Raw genomic sequence first — 9,388 nt, 5'->3', positions numbered from 1 at the left:
AATGGAACCACATGGGAAAAATATTGAGAGTAACAGATTGCATTTAGCATTTTGCAGCATCTTTAATCTCAACATCAAATTCATGATATTGGTCAATATTATAAATCTCTATTGGACCCCTCTTTTAGCTCAGTGAGATTCACAGCGATCTCATTTTGCAAGCGTCTGTAAACTAACTCCCTATCTCCAGCTATCTCCTCACTGCGGCGAACTCTATCAAGGTGTACTGGAAACGTTTTAGTGTCTCTTTTTCCTGCTGAGTATGTGTGTGTGCGTGTGTGTGTCTGATGGATTGATGGCACCACTCAGGAAAGGTCATGGTCTCCTGGACCCGTCTGGTGAAACTGACTGAGGTGAGCAGCAGAGAGAGAAAGGGAGAGAGAGAGAGAGAGAGAGACACCTCTGCTTGGCTTATGTCACCTGGGTTTATGCGAGGACAGCTCTCTTGGAGCAGAGTGACTCATGGGAGAAGTCACAGACGAGGCCTGCCATGAGGATGACTTTATAACACCTAGCTGATCTCCCTCTCTGTTTCTCTCTCTCTTTATCCCTCCCTCTCTCTTCCGCCATCGCCATTTCTCTCTTACTTTTCCCTCTCTCACTTTCTCCCTCTCTCCATCTCCCTCCTCTCTCCTTCTCCCTCTCTCTCTCCATTTCCCTCTCTCTCTCTCGATCTCTATCTCCCTCTCTCCCCCCTCTCTCTCTCCCTCTCTTTCTATCTCTCTCCCCCTCTCTCTCTCTCCCTCTCTCTCTCGATCTCTCTCTCCCTCTCTCTCTCTCTCTCCCCCCTCTCCCCTCTCTCTCTCTCTCTCCCTCTCTCTCTCTCTCTCTCTCCCTCCCCCCCTCTCTCTCTCTCTCTACCCCTCTCTCTCTCTCTCTACCCCTCTCTCTCTCTCCCTCTCTCTCTCTCTCCCTCTCTATCGCTCTCTCTCTCTCCCTCTCTCTCTACCTATCTCTCTCTACCTATCTCTCTCTCTCTCTCCCTCTCTCTCTCTCTCTCTCTCTACCTATCTCTCTCTCTCTCTCTACCTATCTATCTCTACCTCTCTCTCTCTACCTCTCTCTCTCTACCTATCTCTCTCTCTCTCCCTCCCTCCCCCTCTCTCTCCCTCCCTCCCCCTCTCTCTCTCTCTCTCTCTCTCTCTCTCTCCCTCTCTCTCTCTCTCTCTCTCTCTCTCTCTACCTATCTCTCTCTCCCTCTCTCTCTCTCTCTCTCTCTCTCTACCTATCTCTCTCTACCTCTCTCTCTCTACCTCTCTCTCTCTCTCTCTCTACCTATCTCTCTCTCTCCCTCCCTCCCTCTCTCTCTCTACCTATCTCTCTCTCTCCCCCTATCTCTCTCTCTCCCTCCCTACCCCTCTCTCTCTACCTCTCTCTCTCTCTCTACCCCTCTCTCTCTCTCTCTCTCTCTCTCTCTCTCTCTCTCTCTCTCTCTCTCATCATTAAGAGAGTGAGAATCACTTCAGGCAGCACAGTTAATAGAGTGAAGAGACAGAGAATGCAGCTTAATGATGTGTACTATTGTTTTTTAACTGCTGTAAACTAATGAACAGTGGATCTTATTTGAGCAGACCTACTACCCTGATCTGTGTCCTCAGCACCACAGGTTAAACCAGCTGTGTGTCTCATCTCAGAATGTGATACTAATACTAGCCTATATTTAATTCTGGTACAAAAATGAATGTAGGTATTACATATTTACTAATAAATGACATGGTAACATTTTATTTACACTGTAATAATAACCAAGCCATTTGTTTTTGTTTTTTATTGGGATTAATTGAATCCATTATACTGAATTATTTGACATTTCACTGTAACTCTGAGTTGGTGTCTCAAATGGCAACCTATTCCCTTTATAGTGCACTACTTTTCACCGAGCTCTGGTCAAAGTAACGCACAATGTAGAGGGCCATTTGGGATATAGCCTGATTCTTATGAGGCCTCTACGTAGACTGTTCCACAACCTTTAAAAGGGCCTCAGCCTCGGTTAAAACCAGAGTATTTTGGGAGGATATCAGTTCTCCACGAAATCCTAACCACTAGAACTTCCTGTCTGTGTCTGTCTCTGACCCAGCCTCAGCAGTGGCACTGTTGCGCCAATCTGTGAAAGGCCTTTTGGATCTAAGATCATGTGTTTTCCCTTTTTACCCTTCTGAGTTGGAGAGGACGGTAACAGGAATGAAGCGTGCCACAAGGGCATCTGCATGTGCCCTCTCTCTCTCCCCCTCTCTCTCTCGCTCTGTAGGGTGTGGAGGGAGTGAGTGAGTGAGTGAGTGAGTAAGGGAGAGAGAGAGAGCGAGGACTCAGTGTCCTGTGTCCGCCCTGCTGATGAGATGCTGGCTGTGTTCCTGTCTGTCTGGGCAGTGACTCCACATGGCTGACTTTAGCCTTAGTCTCATTTGATCTTCTCTTCATGAGAGCAGTTCTTCTCAAATTTGAAAAAGAACATTGCTGAGTCTTCCTCTTAAACACACAGTGACTCTGTTTGTCTCCGTGATGCCATGAAGGTGAATAACTCAAATCACACTATTTTGGGAGAAAAATAAACGGTATAGTTTACGTCTTGAAATGTTGAGGACAAAACGTACTCAGGTATAAAATTGCCTTCATTTGGCCCTCATTTTCATATGGTTTCCCTCGTGCTTCGGAGTGAAAAGTAATGTAGTAATGTAGTAATTTAGCAATGTAGTAATAGCACTTTGAGGAGTTCTTCCAGACAAAAGTTTTCACTTTGTTCTGTAGTTCCACTCAGCGAATTCCATTTATGGAACTGCATGGATGAAGCAAACATTAAAATTGAAAACTGTCCATTTATGGATCAAATTTGTTCTGCATATACATTTCCACCGCTTGCAGGAAATGCACTTAAAATGTTTAGGTAGTGGATTCATTGAAAAGCCTGCCCAGCCATTCTAATGGCATTCCAAATACTTCGTCCATTTTTCTTTATTTGTCATTGCGACTGCAGTTTTCGAGGAAAGGCTTGATTTGTTTTATCAGTTCCATTCCTACAATCACTATGTTTACAGTATCATTACAGTTACACTACAAAAAAATCCACTGAAAGCTTCATGTACTGTATGAGTATTTGTGTAAGTATTTGTGCATACCATAGGCCATATCCACCCTGTCCTTGCCAGTCCAGACTTCAGGTTCTGCCATGGAGCCAATTTTCTGTCTCTCACTCAAGTTTCACTCTTAGTAACTTTCTCCTTCTTCCTCCATGGATTGGCCTCTATGGCAAATGTGATGCCTAACAGCTTGTCTCAGAATACCCTTAGTGCTAATGTCTTGTCTCACAGGCTAATAGGTAGATGGTGTGTGAAAGACAGCCAGCCCCAAGCTCTGATTACGTTCCACATTTCTCTTTGTTGAGAAGCGATGATTGCCCCTAATCCTTCTGTGTAGCCATACCGTCCCAACTCAAAACGGATGTTGACCCTACCTCCCAAAACAGAAAGAAAGTGCTTAAAGAAAGAAAGACAACTAATTTCCAGGTAATCCATCGGTGCATCCATTTTAAGCCTCAAAACTTAAACAGACAATGATTAACAACACAAGGAAGGCCCTTTCTGCTTAAATTTTACATTGTATTTTGTAACTACGTGAGAATGGACCCTCTGTGACACGCATGCATGCGCACACACACATACACTCACACACACACACACACACACAAATACACAGACCAACACGCCGTGAGAAAACGGTGATCAATACGTTCAGGCAGTGTTTAGCCATCCAGGTGTCAACCCAGCTCAGGAGGTCTGCTGCTGGTATCCTTCTCTGCCATGTCCTCTCCCCTGGCTGAGATTACAGGGCTTAGCTCTAGTATAATTACATATTACCTTTTGTTCTCCTGCTGTTCTGTTCTGGATTCAGGGCTGAGCTACGATTAGCGCTTTCTTTTGTAAAAATCCTCACAAAGGACAACTTTGTCCCAACTGAACAGCATGATGGTTGCATTTTTTTACTCATCTAATTATCCAACTAAATGGTAACAGAAGGCCTGGGGTTTTCAGAAAACGTTTTATGCATTTGAGTGAATATAGTCAAGTTTGGCTGGCTGGGTTGCAGCGGTGTAAAGTTTAAAAAAAAAAAATAAAAAAAAAACTTAAGTACTACTTAAGTAGTTTTGGGGGGTATCTGTACTTTACTATACTATTCATATTTTTGACAAATTTTACTTTTACTCCATTACATTCCAAAAGAAAATAATGTACTTTTTACTCCATGCATTTTCCCTGACACCCAAGGTACTCCGTACATGTTGGATGTTTAGCAGGACAGGAAAATGGTCCAATTTACGCACTTATCAAGAGAACATCCCTGGTCATCCCTACTGCCTCTGATCTGGTGGACTCACGAAACACACGTTTTGTTTGTAAATTATGTCTGAGTGTTGGAGCGTTCCCCTGGCTAGCCTTAAATAAAAAATAAATACATGTAAATGGTGCTGTCGGTCTGGTTAATATAAGGAACTTATATACTTTTCCTTTTACTTTTGATACTTAAGTATATTTAAAACCAAATACTTTTAGACTTTTACTCAAGTAGTATTTTACTGGGTGACTCACTTTTACTTGAATCATTTTCTATGAAGTTATCTTTACTTTTATTCAAGTACGACAATTGGGTACTTTTTTCCAGCACTGCTGGGCTATAGTTTCAATCGAATAAGGAAGCAAAATAAAAGACAGAGCACCAATCACACTGCTCTGATATTGAGGGCAAACAAAATCATACCCACAAGCATGCGTAACCATTATGAAACAATGCTTTGCAAACATGAAGTGAGAGTGACAGAATAAGGAAATGGTGAAGATCCATACTGTACCAGCAAAATATCAGCTACTTTCTGTCTAATAGTGCAAAGAAGTAAAACAGCTTGAAAACTGAATATTGGTAATAACACACAGTTTGGCCAAAGTTGTTTAAAATGAAATGTAATGACAGTAGCAGGTATATGGATCCATACTGGTACAGTGAAGGCTTAAAACTCAGTATTGAAATAGAAGTCAGTAGACATAGGCTGGGTTGTGCTTTTATATATTAGGTGATTGAATCACAGTGTGAGGCTACAAAAAGCTGTTTGGTACAAGGTCACTCACCCATTACCAGTTCTAAATATTACTGCACCAGGATGTCAAGGGTCAGTCAGCATGGCCAGATGAAAGATAATACTGCAACCATAGAAATAGAATCCATAGAACGGGCCTCCTCATTCAAGTCAACGATGGCATAATGGGTGGATTCTATTTCTATGACCGCTACACTATCAGGCAGGAATAGGTGACAGGGGACCAGCCAAGTATTGCATCGCAGAATCTGTTTGATTCACATAACGTAATAACCTAAACTATAAATAGGCAACTGTACAAAATACAGTATCTGTACGTACTTTGACATCTATTTGGTTGATGATAGTAACAAATCAGAAATGTCTTGTTTTTCTTATGTCTTGGTCTCTTTAGCACTGTTGCAAAGTAAATGTATAAAATTTAACTGTTAAATGTTATGAGTGTGAGTGCGGTATATGAGACGTAATAATAAGGAGCATGGTATTGAGGAAGCATGGGGCGACAGGAACATAGTTTTCATTGTCTTTTGACACTAGACCATCTTATTTTTGTATAAAAAAATAAACACATCTAGATGCCTTTTTTTCAAAAGATTCCTTCTTCATGAATTTCCACCGCAAAAAAACAACAAAAACATGAGTGTACAGTGAGAATGACAATAAGTACTGCTTGATATAAAAGGGTTCTCACATCTCATATTCCCTGTCTTAACCGAAGAGGGAAAAAAGAGGGGAATATGGAAAGCCTGTGGAAAGAGTCAGGCAAAGTCTGCTGTGTGATTTCTTCAGTATAACTCGTCCATTGTTTCCTAACCTAGAAAACCCATATTCCACCTTCAATGTGAACAATTGAAACCACGCAATGAGAAGATTGAATTTGAATCCCCTTTTGTAAACACATTGAACAAACTTTGAAAAGAGTTTGTGCATAAGTACACACACAGGCAAAGATTTTACACACAATTACCCCACACATTCTCACCAACACATTCTTACACACACACACACACACACACACACACACACACACACACACACACACTGCACATGTTACTTTCTTTGGTAAAAGCTCAAAGTTTCAAAATGCGGTTTAAAACCTGATTTTCCCTCAAGACTGCTTGTGTTAAATAAAACTTGAACGATGCCTGGGAGTGTTTTTGCCAGGGACTGCTCACTCTGTGGTGAAACAGAGCAACAGCTTGTGAGGGAAGACTGTTGAGCTTTAAAATGAAATGTATATCTATTCTTTATTTCTTCCCTCAGGCTTACAGTTATATTAGTTCAGAGTGAGTACCTTAACAACATATGTCCTATTTCAACTTGTTTGAAGGAATTAAGAGGATAACTTTTGAAGTCAATTTGGGTGTTCTGATGCATTATGCTTTAGTTCTGATCATGTGGATGGTCAATCATTTGCTAGAGACTATCCTATAAAATATGAATATGGTGTTTGCATTCTCTTTTGCGATTTGAGCTACTAACCAAACTCATACATTTCTTTGATTTTGTTTTTAAACAAGCTTGTTGCATAACTCAAAGAGTGAAAGAAACTTACGTAACTTTTATAGTGTGTTTGTAAATGTATTTAAAACATAATTATTATTATCATTAGTAGTAGTATTATTATCGTTATTATTATTATTATTATTGCTATTATTCACATATCATTTATCTCAAAACGTCCCTTGTGTCTTTCATCAGCAACTTCATTTTCACTTTGCAACTTAGTATGCATTCCAGTTTTGTATTTACAATCTATAAACAAAATTAACTTTATGCACTAAATTACATTAGTTATTTCTTAACAGATGTGCCCTATTATATTTTTCACTGAGAGGAAAAGTGTAAAAAAGTGTATTTCAGTGTAAAAAAGTGAATTTCAGTGTAAAAAAGTGTATTTCAGTGTAAAAAAGTGTATTTCAGTGTAAAAAAGTGCATTTCAGTGTAATGAAGTGCATTTCACATCTGTAGTATACATTTAGACAGATATCCCACCTTTACACTGTTTTGTATCTCCTTTTCAATAAAGCGTTACTTATGATCTATTAAGCTGCTAGAGATGCTGGAGTCCTCGGGTTAGTATTTATGGTGATATGGAAACCCTGTCTATTGGAACAAACTAGATTGATTGATCATGAGTTTTTAATGAAGAGGCAATAATGGGGGTATATTCATATTTCTTAAAGTGTGGCTTTTTGTGTGCATGAGAAGCTTACGCAACATGCTAGAGATACTTTTTCTATGAAGAAAAAGTCCAAATGTTATCCCTTAAACCCTGGTAGAATTTAAACTCTTCACTTATAATAGTGCTAACATTATGAGATATCGAGCAGCCAGTAGGATCTTTTTGATACCCTACTTTTAAAAGAAATGGTGAATAAAACTCAATAGAATAGATTAACTCAGCACAACCTAATATTATCCCTGACATCAGTAAGGCCATTGTGAGATTAAAGGGTCAAATCAATTGGGTTATCATAGTGTATAAATCTGAATTTCAGTCTAGAAAAAATGTATATCATCTACACTTAGTCTTGGACATTTCAATAACCACAGTCTTGTGATTTGTTGGAATTGTGATGATTTCTCGACTAAAGAAAATAATGTCTATCATACACAGAATAGTAAAGTTTTGCAACTTATGTCATGATTTCCAACTTTCATAGCAATAAAATATACCCATAACATAATTCAGAAATACCTAGGTCTAGGTTTTTATCAGAGCAGATTTTCTGTTAAATATACGTATATTCACACTAAATCGACATTAAGCCCTACCATATATCAATATAGGGATCATATTCGATTAATATTAGGCCATTTCAAATATTAAGATGAAGTGGAAAAACTGTTCACTTGTTATTATTGCGTTCTAGCTTGGTAGTGAGGATCAGGGATGCATCTGTCCCTTTAAGAACGACCGGTCTGGGGTGGCGCTTTCCTCCGCAAGGGCTTCTTGATATTAATAGTGTTGGTGTCTTGAAACTGACGTAATGCTTGGAGTCTGAGGTCCTGTCAAGCGATAACATTTCTGATAAAGAACTGGGATCACTGCAAACTAACCCTCCTTTTCCATCCAGACTCGGGCGTTTTAAATATTATACACAGTCACCCTGATTCCACGTGCACAGGCGAGATTCGAAATGTTATATCCCCTCTAACAAAAAAGAAATAGTAGGCTACCCCGAGATCAACAAACAAACAGCACAAAGACGGTTCATGGCTTACGCCAAAGCTCCACCATCTTTCAGACTGCAAAGACTATTGCAATTTAATCAACAGGTAAGGACAAAGCGAATCAATGCACGTTACGAGTACGGAGGCGAACAATGTGAATTTACAGTAGTTCCAGAATGCGGATCGCTTTTAGAGAATGTTATGTAATAACTAAGGGATTTCGTGAATCAGTAGTGAGCTACTTTGCTGTAAAAAAAACAGCAGGGCTTCTCGGATTTCACATGGCATGTAGGTTTTGTTGGGTCAAACGCGTGAGAAATTGAAATGGGCTACTTGGTAGAAGCAGTAGCCGTATTAGAGGGTGTAAATATTGAGACAAGGGAGAATAACATGAGTTCCGATCAGTAGGTTTGTTGCTTACTTTTCCCTTCCAATTTCATTTATTAATTAGATTTCAGATGTTGTAGCATTCTTGTAAAGGCGCGACGCATTCTGGATAGGTGTTGGAGACAGAATATAGTTATGGTCTTGAGAATATCTGTGATCTAAGTCACACAAACACACTAATAAGACGAGGATTTTATTTGGCGCATCGCGTATTTCTGTTTTCATTGTTCGTATTAGAGAGCATGGTAGAGAGTATGTTAAGTTGTACAGTTTTTTTTCGGCTTCTGAAACTTTGTATATATTTTGAAGTGTATTTTGATGTTTAATGATTCATTCATGTCGAGAACTGAGTTAAGTTTTCCACTCAACTTTCCGTAAACGGTGATGTTCCTCAAAGATAAGAAAATGCGTAGGCATGACAACACACTTGGGTCAGAAGAATATTTCAACTAATTACAATAAAATGCACATCCAAAAGATTTCACCAGTAGCCTATTTTCTAAACGTTCCACATGTTATTCGGAACCTACGAAGTTCTAAGTTTTGGTTTTTAGAATGTTCAAGTCATGTACTAACTTTGTTACAAAACAAGAAATGTAACAACGTGCTTGTAACTTTATCAATAACCAATCACTTGTTAATTACTCAAAAAAAAGTCAGTCATTTCTCAAAAGTCTTAAATATATTTTCCATGTGGAGGGGATTAGGCTACATCTCAAAGGAGATGACACAGAGGTGCAG

The 9,388-nt window shown here is 39.5% G+C and overlaps 1 protein-coding gene across 4 annotated transcripts in view; it reads left to right on the top strand.

The window, feature by feature from the left end:
• Positions 1-8,047: 8,047 nt before the first annotated feature.
• Positions 8,048-9,388, top strand: part of trps1 (trichorhinophalangeal syndrome I) — a 178,561-nt gene continuing 177,220 nt past the window's right edge. For 2 of the 4 annotated variants that reach the window (XM_036971846.2, XM_036971843.2), the window contains exon 1: positions 8,048-8,365. The gene's annotated coding sequence lies outside the window, so the exon portion shown is untranslated. Of the gene's footprint in view, positions 8,366-8,523; positions 8,669-9,388 lie in introns of those variants that run through there. The other 2 variants (XM_090227756.1, XM_036971845.2) reach the window with 2 other exon arrangements.

Source organism: Oncorhynchus mykiss, chromosome 30 (genome assembly GCF_057628025.1).
Source record: "Oncorhynchus mykiss isolate SJ-2025 chromosome 30, ASM5762802v1, whole genome shotgun sequence".
NCBI classification, from domain to species: Eukaryota; Metazoa; Chordata; class Actinopteri; order Salmoniformes; family Salmonidae; genus Oncorhynchus; species Oncorhynchus mykiss.
The sequence above is the reverse complement of the archived record's forward strand: the minus strand, read 5'-3'. Positions and strand labels throughout refer to the sequence as shown.